Source organism: Pipistrellus kuhlii, unplaced genomic scaffold (genome assembly GCF_014108245.1).
Source record: "Pipistrellus kuhlii isolate mPipKuh1 unplaced genomic scaffold, mPipKuh1.p scaffold_m20_p_27, whole genome shotgun sequence".
In the NCBI taxonomy this organism is placed as follows: domain Eukaryota; kingdom Metazoa; phylum Chordata; class Mammalia; order Chiroptera; family Vespertilionidae; genus Pipistrellus; species Pipistrellus kuhlii.
In genome coordinates this window covers 3,921,051-3,937,679 of record NW_023425526.1, presented here as the reverse complement: position 1 = coordinate 3,937,679, position 16,629 = coordinate 3,921,051, and the positions used below count along the sequence as shown (strand labels likewise).

The following is a 16,629-nucleotide window of genomic DNA, read 5'->3' as shown; positions in this document are numbered from 1 at the left end:
CACGTGGACAGCCATCCCAGGAACCCAGCAATGGAGGCTGCCCAAACACAGGTTTATCATGGGGCACAGCAGAAAGTCTGGCGTGGCTCAGACATGCAGTCCTAGACGCAAGCTCTTCCTCTCTCCAGCCAGGCCCACTCAGCAGGGCAGCTGCCCCCTCATCTGAGCGAGAAGAAGCGGAAATGAAAGCGGCTACAGCAGACCCCGGTCAGCCCTGGGGACATCGCCTGCTCCACTGTGGAGGGTGGTCCGGAAAACAAGCCGTAGCTTTCGAGCCCCCACTGCAGTTAGAAGAGGGGTGTCGAGGGGTGAGGGTGTCAGCTTAGGAAATCTCCCACAGCCATCTCCTTCTCCCAGAGGGGGCAGGCCCTGGCTGGTGCTTGAATGAGGTAAAGGTGAGAAGAGAAGCTAAATGTAAAAGGTTGCATAATGTTCCATAAAATACTTACCACCCAGATTCCAGAACAGATGGGTCTGGGTAGAGAGCCCAGAGAAGTTCAGATGCTATTGGTTCCCCCACACGAACCAGATTCAACAAAGCAGGCGCCGAAGGCTTCCTTTCATACCCCACTCACAGGCTGCGTGGCCTTCATGGGGCCTCCGTGTGGCCCAGGATTCAGAGGGCCCACAGGGACCTGATGAGTCAAAGAAACAAGCAAACAAAAGCACGCCCATGTGTGTGGGCTGTGGGGGCTGGGACCACATGCGTGGTACTAGGAGACCCCGTCACCCAGGGGAACCTCAGAGCTGAACCACTGCTCCATCCGCCCTCTGGAAAGGTTCAGGCCCCGCCCTTTCTTAGCCTCAAAAGCAGTCTGTCTGCCACCAGGTGGAGCAGGAAGTCGGCTGCCATAGTCAGAACCTCGGGTCTGCCTCACAGCCACCTTGGGAAAGTGACTTTGAAGCGACCCTTCATTTCTTCCCTGTAATACTGTTCTTTATCTGAACTCTGTATCTACCTTGCCGAGGTGCTGTGATGAGGAGACACGTGGACACATGGTGCCCACTCACACTGGCCCGTTTAGTCCACGGCAATGGCCCTTCTTCTCGCAGAAGTTCCTGGAGGCCTGGCCTGGACCAGAGACAGAAGCCAAGCTCGTGCTGCCCAAGATGGCAGAGGGAGTGCCTGCCAAGGAACCGGGTTTGGTTGTGGATGGCAGGTTGATGGCCGTTTTGTGGAAGGAGGGCCGAGGCAGGGCAGGACGGCTAAGAGCCCATCTCAGTTGGCATGGCTGATGGGTACTACCCTGTAGGATTCACCAGCTGACCTCAATTACGAATAAAATTGGAAGTCTGTGTGCCATGATGTGGGTTGACGTTCTGATCTCTGTCATGTGGTAACACCACTTGCAAACCAATGAGTTATTTGGGATCTTAGGCACCTTGGGTATTAACCTACAACCCCTGTACCCCTGGAAAGAAGAGGGCATTTTCATCAACCTTGTGTGTAGTACGACTAAAAATGATGCACTTGCCAAAACTTTAAATAAAAATACCATCTGGCTACATAATGATGTAACAACCAGGAAGGCCAGGCGGCCGTGGGCTTGAGCAGACCAGGCCTGGGGTCGGTGCAGCTTTGTGTCCCTGTGAGCGGGCAGGCACACAGTCACAAGGACAGATGCCTCACAAGGCCAGTGCTGAGAAACGGGAGCGCCTGCCTGACGAGGAAGAAAGGATAAAGGCTGTCTTGGGATATTTGGAGAGAGCGTTCATGTGTAAGCACGAGCCTGATTTCATGTGCAGGAAGCATGGTCCCCGTGATGGCAGACGTGCTAGCTCCTGCCTCTGAGAGAGATGAACACCCTGAGCCACGCTGAGCCCAAAGCGCAGTGTCCCAAGCAGGGCAGGCACTGGCCCAGGCAATCCGTCGCCCCTGCCTCGGGGCTGTGCGGAAGACCTCGGGAACCATGGTTGCAGACCCCTCACACACCACCTCTCGGGGGGCCTGGCCGCACCGCTCAGGACCGTCACCACCTTGTTTCACCTCAGTGTCTGCACAGTGACTTCATAGGGCACAGCCAATGCAGCCTGTTCCCCTGTCCAGCAATACGCAGGGCCAACACAGGCAGGGGCGGCTAGAGGGGAGGGGAAGGGTGTCCATGTCCCATCAGTACGTCCGAAGGCTAATCACAGGTTGGAACCGGCAAATGAATTCTTTTCCCTTCCTTCCCAATCAGTCTACCCTGAGACCGAATAGTTCGTGCTGAGAGGGTGGTCTCTGTGTAGTTTCTTGTGTAACAAATTGACACAAACGTGGGGGCTTACACACAGAAATGCACTGTCCACAGCACTGGAGGCCAGAGTCCACAGTCAGTACTGCAGGCCCTCAGCAAGGTGCAGCGGGGAGCAGCAGTGCTCCTCGGAGCTGGAGGCCCCTCCTCAGCTCCTGCAGCTCCTGGGGACTGCTGACCTTCCTGGGCTGGTGACTACACCTCCGCAACCACTGCCTCTGCCTCTTTATAAAGACACTTATGCCCGGATGGAGTGTCTCAGCAGTTGAGCATCAACCTATGAACCAGGAGGTCACGGTTCAATTCCAGGTCAGGGCACATGCCTGAGTTATGGGCTCGATCCCCAGTGTGAGATGCTCAGGAGGCAGTTGATCAATGATTCTCTCTCATCACTGATGTTTCTATCTCTCTCCCTCTCCCTTCCTCTCTGAAATTGGGTTTAGGACCTACACAGATAATTCAAGCTAATCACTTCATCTCAAAACCCTAATCGCATCTGCAAAGACTGGCATATGAGGGAATGGCCACAGGCTGGAGGAACTAGGATGCAGACATTTCTTCGCAGGCCAGTAGTCAGTCCAGAGGATCGGGCGATCTGTTCCACCTTCTGCCAAGTTGGGACCACACCGTCACACAGCCTTGTCCTGCTCCTATGACCTCTGCCTCACTCCCTTCCTCCAACTCCCCCACTCTTGGCGTGAACTCTCCACTGAAGAGACAGCCATGAAGTTTCCCTCAAGCTCTCCTTTCTGGAGAACCCCACGTAATATATGTAAACTATAAGAACATGGCATAGTCACGTTAGATAGTAGCAGTGTTACAATAGCAGTTCCTACAGTGTTCACAGAATCGCTGAATCACTTAAAAATATACACTGAGGCAACGGAAGTCATCTATTTCACCATTTCAGTGGAATTTTACACCATGTTGAACATTTTATTTTCCTTCTACAAACCATCTGCAGCATGGTGACACTTTTCCAGTAGAATAGCTGCTAAAGATTGGAATTAGTAAAAGAAGGGTTTTCCCACAGTAATTGGAAGACTATTCATTCTATTAGAGAAAAGTTAAATAAATGAGTTAATGCTCACAAATTTCTTACAGAGAAAAGGTTGCCTGCACCACACTAAGTCCTGCTGTGAATATACTTCCTGTGAGCTGAAAAATTACATTTCTTCAAACAGCAGGGTCCTGGGCCTGGCACATCTGAGAAGCAGCACAGCTTTGTGGGTAAATCGCAGGTTCAGATGACACCACCCAGATGACAACTTAGGTGAGGAAAGAGGAGAATAAAGCAAGATTATCTATAGAGGTCTCTGCAGGTGACAGTTGTAAAATTGAAGATTCTGGAAGGTTGTTTTTTTATGGGACAACTTCACTGGCACCTTAGAATCATACAACTTTTAGATTCCCAGATAAACCTGAAGGGAACCAACAGCCAATGACATTGAATATAAGGAAGTATTGGCAAACCTCACTGTTAAAAGGGAAAGTACCAAAAACAGTGAAAAACTGGAGTTTCAGCTCTCTTACCGTGAGAAGGCAAATGCAGTATTCAAGAAAACTCACTGAAAAAATATGGCCTGAACAGAGATTGTAATGAACAATATGGTGAAGCAAGTGCACATCTGGCTTCTTTAAGATTTGTAATTTAACTTGGTAATTCCTATCTGAAATTTTTTTCTGAAAGAATTCCCTTGGACCCTATGCACAAAAATCTTAGCTTTCAAATTTCCCAAACCTAGAGTAATTGTTGGACAATCTGTTATCAACATTCCAGTGTCTCTCCTTCTCTTTCCTTTCATGGTTTGTACACATACAGATGGGTACACACACACACACACACACACACACACACACACACACAAAACATGCTACCTAAAACAGCATGTCAAGCAACATTTGGTTGAGTGGCAGGATTGTTCTCCCCTTCCCATCCCACCTACTTTCTCTTGCTTCATTTCATAAATAATGGCCAACTCCTTGAGCAGCATGGGAGAAATCAAGAGGAAAATCTATATATTTCTAGACGATTCCAGCCAGAGGGCTCCAAGAACAAAATTGTTCTAAAAGCCTTCCAACTTGTCTTTTCATAGTTATCAGACTCCCTGGAAATTTCAGCTCTTTTTCCAGTTCATGGCAGGCTCTTAAATAATGTTGAATGGTGAGTGAATGAATGGATGAATTAACTAAAGAGCTGAGCATTTCTGAAACCATGGGGAGAAGCATGTAGCATACTGGAAGAGCAGTCACTAAAGCCAGAAGACCTTGCTTTCAATCTTATGTTGACTTACTATTTAATCTTGGATGGCTATTTGAGTCTCATTTTTCCACACGCCAAGTAGAACTTATTCTAATGTTTTCTAGATATTTTCTATATCACAGATGTAGCACCTTATGGTTTAGAAAATACTTGAGCTTACATTCTCTCACTTTACCTTCCCAACCACCAACCAATTGGTGGCAAAGGGTGCCCATCTTTTAGTCTGGAAGCAGAGGTCTACAATGTTGACTTTGAAGAGTTAATAGTTAATAAGAATGCACTTCAGGTGAGAGGTGCCAGCCATGTTCACACCTTCTCCTCCAGGAGCCCAGCCTTGATCAATTACTTGCCACTGAGACCATAACAGCAGAATCTTTTCTCAAACCATGAATTCTTGTCTCAAATCCTTCTTACATACTTCCAACCCTTCTCACTTCCTGCTCTCTGTGCACCTGCACATGACAAGGCCCTCAGCAAATGAGGGTCACTGTGAAAATCCCTGCAACTAGATGCTCTGCATGGCCCGGGCACTTAGTACACTCTGAACTGGGGACCACATCTGGAGTCAGCGAGCATTTTCGGTACAGTGCCAGAGGAAATCTTGTAGGCTCTGCAGGCCACGAGGTCTCTGTCACTACTGCACAAATGCCCAAGTAGATAATACACAAACAAATGGGGCAGCTGCGTTCTAATAAATCTTTATTTACAAAAGCCAGCAGCAGGTTAGATTTAGCCTGTGGGCCTTTGTTTGGCAAAGCCTTGGGCTGCAACAACTCTGAGAAAAGTCTTGAAGTCAAAAACATTATTTCAGCACTTCCTAAAGGCAGGGTTCTAACAACTCTTTACTAACACATCTACCCAGGCATGTTATCCCTCTTCCTCCACCATCCTCTGATTAACAGAGGGAACCTGGAGCATTTCCCCTCAACTGCAACTCTTCTGAAGGACAAAGAAGGGGAGATTGAGCTGGACCCCAGGTCTTTGTGCCATACCCAGCTAGCAAGGGCCCTCTTACAATCGCACCGAGTTTTCTGCAAACTTAAAAAGAGAATAGAACTCGTCTTTCACTCAATAGTCTTCTAGTGGGGTCTGCGGGCCAGCACCACTGAAGGCCTTCCTGAAACGCCGGCTCAAAGGAGACAATGTGCTTGGCACCACAGACCTTCTGCATGTACAGCTACACGACCACTTTTCATTTTGTTTCTCAAGCACCCGTGGCACCCATCCATGCATTAGGCTAGTAACTGCATGAATCTAGTTAAAAGAAACTAAGCAATTATTTTAATTAGAAGAGAACAAAAATAATGCTCCTGGATTCGGTTTTAAGGGGCAAGAAGGAAGTAGCCAGGGCTCAAAAAGATCCCACAAAATATTTCTGTGAAAGGAAAAATAATTAAGGCCAAATTTAGAATGTACTTGCAATAAATGGTCCAAATAAAATGAATGGCACCACTGTGCAACTAAAACCATTCATATGTAAGAGCCCAGAAACTCCGTTTTTATGCGATACCATTCTGACAGTATAGCCAATTTTACAATGTGAAAGTGAATGTCTAGTAGAGACTTTAATGATCCTCCTGAACCTCTCACACAATTTCTTACAGAGCTTCTGTGTAAACTCTTTTATTAATCACAGAAAAGAAGGATATCAGTCAATTTGCCTTTTAAATAGGATTATTTTTTCATTTAAATTTTAGAGTAAATTGTTCAGATGTATTCCTCTGGAAGAATCCATCTTTATAGAAAAGCCTTGTTACTCATTTATTCTACAAAAAGCAGACTCCACCATAGAGACTTTTAATCACCTGGACTGGGTTCAGTCACACAGGAAGAGATCGTATCTGCCTACTGTCCATAGCCTTTGCCTCCCTGCCTCGCTCTGGTCACGTGTGACATTTTGGCCATTTTATGTCATCTCAAGCTTTCAAAAAGCGATGGAGTGAAATTCAAACTAGTCAACTGGTCGGCGTTGTGCCTTCTGTTTGAATTTGTAAGTGTCTTTTAGCACCTGTTGTCCACCAGCACACAGCAAGTTACAGACACTCCCAGATGATACAGCCTAGAGCTTCCCTGCAGGGAGGTCACAGTCTGATCACAGAGACAGAGGCACGGGCAGAAAGGAGACCATGCAGCCCAGGGATCTGGCCTGAGCTGATTGTTAAAGAATGTATTATCCAGGAGAAAGACATGGGCAGACTGTTCCAGGGAGAAAGAGCAGCATACGCAAAAGCTGGGACACCAACCATCCCAGGTGATATGGGAACTGCGAGCAGATGGAGTGCTGGGTGACGAAGCTGAAGGTTGGAGCGGGGCAGAGAACAGGCTGGAGTCAGAAGCAGGAGCCAGATGGCCAAGAACTTGGGCGCCACATCCATGAGCCTTGGCTGCATCTTGTAAAGCAATGCAGAGTCACCAGACAGTTTTCCACAGGGACCAAGGGGCAGTTTTCCATTTTGAGTACTTGCAATGTAGAGAAGAGGAAGAAACGGAGACTCGGTGTCCCACACACACCACAGCCCAGGCAAGAGGTGAAGTAGGAATGGAGAGATGGGGTGAGGTATGCGATTACAGTGTTGAAGGAGATTTTTATAAACCTCTGTGGAACAGTGAATGAAGTGGTCAAAAGTAGGAAATGAAATTGGCTTTGGAGATTCTCAGTGGGGAGGAAGTGTTTAGCTGAATGCTTGCCATATGTCTACAAAGCTCCCCACTTCCAGGTTCTCCTCACACCCCGGTGGGCCTTGATCATGGTTCCGGGACTGACATGCAGCAGAAATCTCAGCTGGGGCCCACGAGCAGACTGCTGCATGCCATGTGAACACTCCTAGAAGAGAGTCCAGCGTGTACTGACTTTCCCCTGCAAAACTCACACAGAAACAGTTTCCTGCTGTAAGTCTAAGTTAAAATAAACAAAAGCTTGGAACGGAAGAATACGGTGAATACTGACTGTGAGGGTTAATTTTCTGTCAACTTGACTGGGCTCGGTGACACCTGGGTAGCTGGTAAGGTTATTCCTGGTGTGTGGGCGGTGCTCTGGAGGAGACTGGCAAGTAAGCTGGTGACCGACTGAAGAAGAGGGCCACCCCAATGAGGTGGGCATCATGACAACCGGTGAAGGCCTGGACAGAGCAGACAGTCTGAGAAAGAGTGCATTTCTCTCTTTGCTCAAGCGGGATATTCATTTTCTCCTGCCCTTGAACATCAAATCTTCTGGTTCTTGGACCCTCAGAAACCAACCAGGACTTATTCTATCTCCCCCACTGCACAGTCTGATCACACACACCCCCCCCCCCCGCCCCCAGCCCGCTATCCTCAGGCCTTCAGACTTGCACTCACACCACCAGTGTCCCTACTTCTCCAGCCCGCAGACAGCATATCATGGGACTCCCGCCCCTGTAATTGTGCTAACCAACTCCTGCAATACATCTCCTCATATCTATAGCTATCCTATTGGTTCTGTTCTCTGGAGAACCCTGACTCATATACTTAAGACAAGCTATATATTTTTTCATTATCATATTTACATTAGACTCATTTGTGTTTTTGCTTTTAAAGAATATAAAGAGCCCTAACCAGTTTGGCTCAGTGAATAGAATGTTGGCCTTGTGGACTGAAAAGTCCCAGGTTCGATTCTGGTCAAAGGCATGTACCCTGGTTGTGGGCACATCCCCAGTAGGAGGCAGCTAATCAATGTTTCTCTCTCATCAATGTTTCTAATTATCTCTCTCCCTTCCTCTCTGTAAAAAATCAATAATATATATATATATATATATATATATTTTTTTTTTTTTTTTTTAAAGGAACATAAAGAAGATAAATCTCTACTGATTTTATGAGCCAGCTAAACCTTCATAACACAACTGACAGGGACATTATACTAAAGGAAAATTATAGGTAATTTTCATTCATACATGAATTGTAAATATTATCAAAACATTCAGTAATGCATTCAGTAAATAATACATCATGCCCAACTTGGGTTTAGTCCAGAAATTCAAGATTGGGTTAATGCCCTGGACTGAAGGGTCCCAGGTTCTATTTTGGTCAAGGGCACATTCCTGGGTTGCGGGCTCAATCCCCAGTGGGGCACATGCAGGAGGCAGCTGATCAACAATTCTCTCTCATCATTGATGTTTCTGACTCTCTCTCCCTATCCCTTCTCTTCTAAAATCTATAAAAATATGTATTTAAAAAAAGATTGGTTTAGCATTCAAAAACCTATTGAATAATTCACCACACTAACAGAATAAGGGAGAAAAGCCATATTATCATTCTATAAATAAGTGAGTACTTAACTTATGAGAAAAATCTCATTTCAGAACACTGGGAAAGGAAGTCTTTTCCATTAATGGTATAGGGTAAGTGGATATCTTGGGGGGAGGGAGGGGTAACTTGATCCCAACCTCACAATATATACAAAATCAATGTCATTGGATTATAGATATAGTCTACAAGTAAATACAATGTAACCTATAAGTAATCTATAGATGTAAATGGGAGAGAAGAAACCATAAAGCTTCCAGAAGATAATACAAGAGGATATTTCCATGACCACAAAGTTTTCTTTAAAAGGACATAGAAAGCATTGCCTGTAAAGAAAAATTGGAAAATTAGATGACAATAAAATTAAAAATATTCTGTTCATCCAAAGATACCATAAAGAGTGAAAAGTCAGGCTCAGGGTGGTATATGGCACTTGCAATAAATATATCTAAAAAAAAAAATGATTATATCCAGACTAGAGGCCCAGTGCATGAAATTCATGCACTAGGAGGGGTGTCCCTCAGCCAAGTTTGCATCCTCTCTAATCTAGGACCCCTCGGGGGATGTCTGACTGCTGGTTTAGGCCCGAATTCTAACATCCTTTTTGGTGTCCCATGGTAGAAAATGGGTAGGATTTCTACACTAAAGGAGAGTCTATTTTGGGAAAGGATTCATTAGATTAGACTGTAGGGGATCATAGAAACTAATGTTTCTTGTGTGACCCTTGTGTGCCAGACATTTAAATTCCCCTCTTTGAATCCTCATTTCATTCCTGCTTCTGCCTGCCAGCCTGATCGCCCCCTAACCACTCCCCTGCTGGCCCCAACTGCCCTCCCCTGCTGATCTGATTGCCCCCAACTGCCCTCCCCTGCAGGCCTGGTCCCCCCCAACTGCCCTCCCTACCCTGCAGGCCCACTCACCCCCAACTGCCTTCCCCTGTAGGCATGGTTGCCCCCAACTGCCCTCCCCTGCAGGCCTGGTTCCCCCCAACTGCCCTCCCCTGTAGGCTATCTTGTAGTAGCCATCTTATGACCACATGGGGTGGCATCTTGTGTGAGAGCATGACGGTCAATAGAATTATTTATGTATTTCCTACAAATCAGTAAGATGAATAATACAATAGAAAAATTAACAAGACACTTGAAAGGCCTATTCACAGAAGAGCCAAATGGCCAATATACATGCAAAGATGCTCAACTTATTAATAACCTGGAATCAAATAAAACCCACAATAAGATTCAACTCCAAACCACTAGAAAGACCAAAATAAAAAAGACTGAGAACACCAGATGTCAGCAAGGATGTAGAGCAGCCTGCCTCCCGCCCACTGCTGCTGTGCGTGGAATGGACACAGCTTCCTCGGAAAGGTGCTGACACTATTACCGCTGAGCACAGTCACACGGTGTACTCAGTGCCTCCCCAGAAGTCAGTGGGCCCAACAGAACTGCACGCACACGCCCGCCAAAGGCATGTGGGGAGGTGACCTCCGCACTGTCCACCCAGCCTAGAACTGAAAACAACCCAAACACCCATCCAGGGTGACATAGGTGAGCTGTGGTACGTCACTGACTCAGTGGAAAGAAGCAAACTATCATCACACCCACACCATAGGTACAACTCACAAGCATAATGTTGACAGACTCAAACCAGACAAAGAGCACCTACCTTAGGACTCCATTGATAAGCAGCTCCAAAACAGCACAGCGGCACGGCGTCAGCAATGAGGGCAGAGGTTATCTCAGAGGGGAGGCGTCCCAGCCACGGGTCCTGGCTCAGTGCTCCGTGCCCGGGTGTCTTCGCTCTGGGAAGTCCAGGCTTCGGCTCTTCACAATCCTGGAGCCCCAGGAACGCTTGAAAACAAGTTTCAAATGCTGATTTCTATTTCTTAAGGGAAGTACATGGAGGGGTTGCACAGAACATACCACAGGAGATCTTTATGAAAATCAGTCCACGGTTTCCTGTGCTCGGCTGGCTCCCCGGATGTCGCCCGGAGAGCAGAAGAGGAAGAGCCACACAGGACAGCAGGTCGGCCGTGCCAGAGGCTCCCTCCTCTGGGGTGAAAATGAATGTCACTGGTTCCCTTTGCAGGTTAGCTGAGAAGCCAGTAACGTGTGAGGAGAAAACAAGAAAAGTTGAAGGCCCAATGTATGAGATAATGACAATAACGAAGGGCCTCGCCTGATTTTATAAAGAAGGATTAAAGGTAAACTTACACTGGCTACAAGGAAATGCTGTCTAATGAAATGTATAATTAACCTGTAGCCAATGGTTTAGTAAAATCCAACTCCTCCCTCAAAAAAAAAGCTGCTTATAGTATTTACAGTAGCCAAACAGGCATCTTCGGTTACACGGACCAAGATTGTCTTACAAAGGCTTCGGCCTCCAGGCCAGACCCTGGCTGGCTGGGCCAGGAAGGAAAGCTGGCTCTGGTGTAGCGTTTCACAGCTCCGTTACCTAACACTGGCCCCTCGGAGGGGCTGCGCAGGTCTGCACCTCCGCCGGCACCTGGCCAGGGGCGCAGGGGCTGCACTGAAACGGCTCTTGTTTTCCTTCTGGGTGGCAACACCTGTAGGCCTGTCTTCAGGCAGCACCTTGTGTTTCTGAAAGGAAACACAATGAATATCGTCCAAATTGTTCCTCACACAACTGTTTTTAGGTCAACAACCCAGAAATATATGGGTGGTCTCAATACATGTGTGAAATAAACAGAGCAGGTATGCCTACACTGGTGTAATTCCAAAATCAGCTCTGTCATTTAGCAGCTTGACTTTCAACTGGCACGTTTTTAGGAATGAAAAACACCGAGATCATTCATCAAAGTGATTGTCCTGTGCACTTGTGTACCTTACATCATTTATTTTTAGGGCTTTTTATTTCAAAGAAATTCTAGCTAATGACACCTCAGACTTCAGACATTTTTCTGATCGCTAACCGTGTTCCCTCAGGGACGGAGTTGTGAATAAGTGGGGTTTTTAAAAGATCATTAACAGATATTACAAACCGATTCAGATTGAACATTTTCTTTGCAAATTACTTTAACTTTTAAAACCACTGGGGGTAGGGGGAAGACAGTGAGTGATAGAATTTACTTAACCTGTCTACAAATTTGCAGATTTGTGCTCCATCGGCGATTGCACTTCCAACCAAAAATACCTACAACTATCTCTAATGGAGATGTTTTTCAAAATGATCACACTCGACGAGTGGTATTTCAAAGGATGGTAATGTTTACTTTTATTTAGCGAGTTATCCCAGAATTGAGAATGTTTGCTTTACTGACTTGTTTAAAGGAAAAACAGAGCCTGCACTGTCTGCATCTGCTGCTTAATTAACTCCCAGGCAGTCAGCAGGCTCATCGCTTCCCCCACGAATGGACGTGGAGGTGGATTGTGGGGTTTCTTGGGGGGCGTCTTTTATTTAGTAACCAAACCGTACTTCCCAAGCTAAAGACTAATATTGGGGTGAGAAGCACCACTGGTCCCCCGTGTACACCAGACCTGACTCTTACTTGCATCAAACCCTGTTGTGTAGTTTTCCGTTCAAAGAGCTCCCGGGGACTTCAAAGGGAGTCGCCTACAAAGCCGGCTGCATGGGAGTCTGAGAGGCTCCAGAACAGGCCCAGGCCGGGAGGAACCAGGCCAGGACAGGCTCATGCCGGAGCCCCCAAACCAGGCCACAAACCCACCCGCTCCCCTGCCTCCGCCACCCCACAGCGCGGGGGAGATGTCCAGGGCTGGCCCAGTGCTGCACTGGCTTCTCAGGCTACTACTTATAAATATTTGATGAGTAGCTTTCTATTTATAAGAAAGTATGTTAATAAGAATATTCTTTGAAATTGGAGTCCAATGCAGGCTTTAAAAAGGCTCATTGTTTGAGCTACTACAGGTTTCCTTTTTTCCCTTTTAAAGTGCAAAGTCAACTTACCACAAACCAAACAAAGGACTCTAACATCCTTTTGGGTGTCCCACGGTGAAAAGTGAGTAGGATTCTACTCTAAAGGGGATGCTATTTGGGGGAAGGATTCATTAGATTGTTGACTGTAGAGGGTCGTAGAAACTAATGTTTCTTGTGTTTCCCTTGTGTGCCAGACATTTAAATTCCCCTCTTTGAATCCTCACCAGCACACCGTGAGCCTGCCTCTGTACCACCCTATCCTAAAGATGGAGAAACAGGCCTCAGAGCGATCACGCCAAGTGTCTAATCCAAAGTCCCACATCAGTAGGTGCAGAGCTGATCCTGAACCCACACGTACCCAACCCCAAGCCCATGTCTGTTTCTCTCCCTCACACAAACTCCCAGTTGTTGGCCAATTTCAAGTGTCCAGCTCACATCTGGCAGCAGCTGCCATTTTTCTGAAGAGCTAGGACTCAAAGATGACGGGTTCCTTCCATTCAAGCTCAGACAGGGAATACTGTATTCCACGTGCTGGTAATTCAGTTGCAAAGGAATGGTGTTGCCCCAAGAACTCCCTGTGGGATTCTGAGAGGAAACACAGACCTACAGGAGCGAGTCTGAATGCCACGTGTGTGTCCCAAATGCCAGCACGGCTCTCTGAACCTCAGACAACAAAGGTGATTCTAGTGACCACAGCAAACTCCTTGGATGCAAGTTCAAGGAAGAGGGGGTGAACAGGCAAGGGATCCAGATGACAAAGGACCCAAATGCTAATCTACAGAGAGATGGCACCTACAAACCCTCACGCTCCACAACAGTCATTACTGGGAGGGAGGAGAGAGGTGGCCTTCCACCGATCCCCTCAAGCTCCCAAGGCTTGGGAGCCCATAAGGTGTGGGATGCGGCTGCTCGGGCCATACAGTGAGATCAGCAGCCTGCTCCCTGTCTCGCTGGTGCACAGACCCCAGCCAGGGGCTCCTCCTGCTCCACCAGGCCTGGAGCAGGAGCCCTGAGGCTGGGAGCCCTGCGGCTCTCTGTGCTCACAGCTCACCGGACACAGGCCCTGCTCCTGGGCCTGCTCCCAGGACCCAGGTCTCCCCACTTCTCCGTCATGCAGGCAGGGAGGCAGCGGGGTGCTGCCAGCTCAGCCTGGCGTGCTGGGTGAGGCCAGAGGTAGGACGTGACCATGTGTAAAAGCGCTTCCCGAGACCCCTGCTGCAGCCGTCTCATTAACCTTTGCTCTGACCCCAGGCCCGGTGCTCAGTGTCAGACTTGTGACTGTGTCCCCATGATTGTGACACGGCCTTCCGGAGAAAGTTCACCCACATGAAGGATGTTTTGTGTGATAGAAGTCTAAACCAAAGTTTAAAAGTCATATATGGAACGTCACCTTTCAACAATAGACTTTGCATGCACTCGGCAAAGCTAGACTCACACCAGTGCGGCTCAGGCTCCGCCGTCTAATGCTGCTATCTGAGCCATCCCACCCTCACTGCAGCCACACGCACCACAGTACTGGACTTCTCACATAGGGCAACAGCGGACTCCTAAACATGAACCACGCCGAGCCAGGCGTGCCCCATGCCTACTGGCCTCTCCGACCGCCTCCTGACCAGCTCCCCATGCACAGCTCTGTGCCTCCTGGGAGAGTCCGAGCTGGCATTCGCTGTGGGGTCTCCCTCCAGGGCTGGGTGTTCACTGATGGCCCCAGCTCCTCCTTCCTGGTTGGTTCACAGGTCCTCTCACAGGCTCCCACCCCTGCCTTCGCTTTCCGCATCGCCATGATGTCCCTCCCCAGCTCACTGCGGGTGACCCTCCCTTGGTCCCCAAGGCCGGGCATGAGGAGGACACCGGAACCACGTTGCCTAACAGCTTCACCTACTGGAGAAGAACACAAACCAGTCAGATGCTCGGCTGCAGCCCTTGAACGGGAGGAGGAGGTCTCACTTTTCCTTACCCCCCACCATCCCCCTGTGCCAGCTCCAATGCTTTCTGGCATTAGCCCAGTCTCCCCCACCACCACCACCACCCCCACAAGGTGCAGAGCACCTGACCTGGAGGGAGGACCTGCGTGCACTCGCGACCTGGGAAACATCTGCCTGCTGCCAGGGCGCTCCCGCAAGGCGGCCCTGCTTTCCCGGTCCGTGGTGTGCGGTGGGTGGTGATGGCGGTGCCCTGTGGGCCCATGAGTGACTCTCACGTGCTTCCTGGGGCCTCTGTTGAGCTGGGGCCCCAGTGACAGCCCAGAACTCCAGCGCCTGCGGCTGAGCCATCCCACCCACGCTGCAGCCACACGCACCACGTGGACATCTTTGTTAGTCTTAAACACTGGATCCCTTACAAATTAGAGAAGTAATATATACTAGTTGTAACAAGCAAAACACTTAAAAATGTGAACAAAAGCAAAGTTGATTCTTTCTCCCCCATCCCACCTCACTGTCATGCCTGTATTCCTGTCACTTATGTAATTACTGGTGACCCTGTGCACAGATCCATCACATTGAAAGGAAACCAGGAGCCTGTGTGTCCAGGGAGTTTCCATGTCCCCTGAGCCACCGGGAAGTCGCATGGAGAGTCTGACCTCCTCCCCACAGCTTCCTGAAACAGTATTTCCAAATGTCCCTTCTGCCGGCCTGGAGGTCCCCAGTGGACACCCTGGGCCATGCTGGACACTTTCCACCACTCGGAGCTGGATGAGAGACACAGGGGGGTGAACAATACAAAGTTGGGGGACTTGGGGGGCAGGGGTGCTCTGTTGGCCACGCTCCCACCTTTCAGATTCGTCTTTGACTTTTACCCCCATTGCCAGTCGCCACCTTGTGGCCATTGTTATATTGCTGCCTTCCTCTGTAGCTCTGGGGCAATTGGTAAGGGTTGAAATTTGATCTCAATACTCATTAGTCAACAGAGCCAAATAGCAACAGTACAATGATTGAAATTTCTTTTGAGAGCCAAATTTTTTAAACTTTTTCTGATGCCACTTCTTCAAAATAGACTCAGCCCAGGCCGTGGTATTTTGTGAAAGAGCCACACTCAAGGGGCCAAAGAGCCACATGTGGCTCGCAAGCCACAGTTTATCGACCACTGCTCTAGGCAGAGTTCTAGGAGCCCAGCGGTGATATCAGGTCATCCTGGTTACTCTGAGTATCTGTGCTTCACCTTTCTCTGGAGATTGTAACTGCCGGCTTGTGGGGCACAAGGGATGTAGCAGTGCATTAAACGGCAGGTGGCAGGGAGGAGCGCAAGCCAGGGCCAGGCTGCACTGCTCCCACTCACCCCAGCCTGACTGTGCCTGACACTGCTGCCACCCTCCGTAGAGCTGCTGCGAAGGTGGAGAGACTCCTGCACTGCAGCTGTGCTGGCCAGCGATGAGCCCAACTTCCGCTGACTGATGCTCCAGCTGAGGAAGTGCACTGACCATCAGGGGACAGCTCCTGCATTAAGCATCTGCCCCCTGATGATCATTGCATGTCATAGCAACTGGTCAACCAGTCATTCCAGTTGTTCCGGTCATCTGGTCGTAACAGTTGCTTAGGCGCACCAGGCACCCCGCCCCCCCCATATATTGTATATTTGGGGGGTGGGGGGGTTCCTGAAGAATGAAATTTGTGCACTTAGGGGTGATCCGCAGCCTGGCCTGTGCCCTCACAGTCCAGGACCCCCATGATCGATGGCCCCACAGAGGGAGGCTCCGCCCACCCATTGCAGTGCTACCAGTCAGGTAGCCTGGGCCTCCCTCTGTGGGACAATCAATCATGGGGCTCCACAATCAATTGCCCCAAAGAGGTAGGCCTCACCCACCTGGCAGGGGCACCACGATGGATCACCCCAAAGAAATAGGCCCCGCCCACCCAGCTAGGGCTCTGGGATGGCTGAACCCTGCAGAGGGAGGCCCCGCCTGTGGCACCGCAGTGCTGCCATGGGTTAGCCTGGGCCTCCCTCTTCGGGGCAGTCATGGAGCCCCCCAATTGATTG

The 16,629-nt window shown here is 48.9% G+C and overlaps 1 long non-coding RNA gene across 3 annotated transcripts in view; it reads right to left on the bottom strand.

Moving 5' to 3' along the window:
* LOC118728000 overlaps positions 1 to 16,629 on the bottom strand; it is a 57,494-nt gene that overhangs the window by 8,629 nt on the left and 32,236 nt on the right. The window contains exon 1 of one of the 3 annotated variants that reach the window (XR_006742673.1): positions 10,426 to 10,536. The exons of the other annotated variants lie outside the window; for them this stretch is intronic. This is a non-coding gene — a long non-coding RNA (uncharacterized LOC118728000). Of the gene's footprint in view, positions 1 to 10,425; positions 10,537 to 16,629 lie in introns of those variants that run through there. 3 annotated transcript variants of the gene reach the window in all.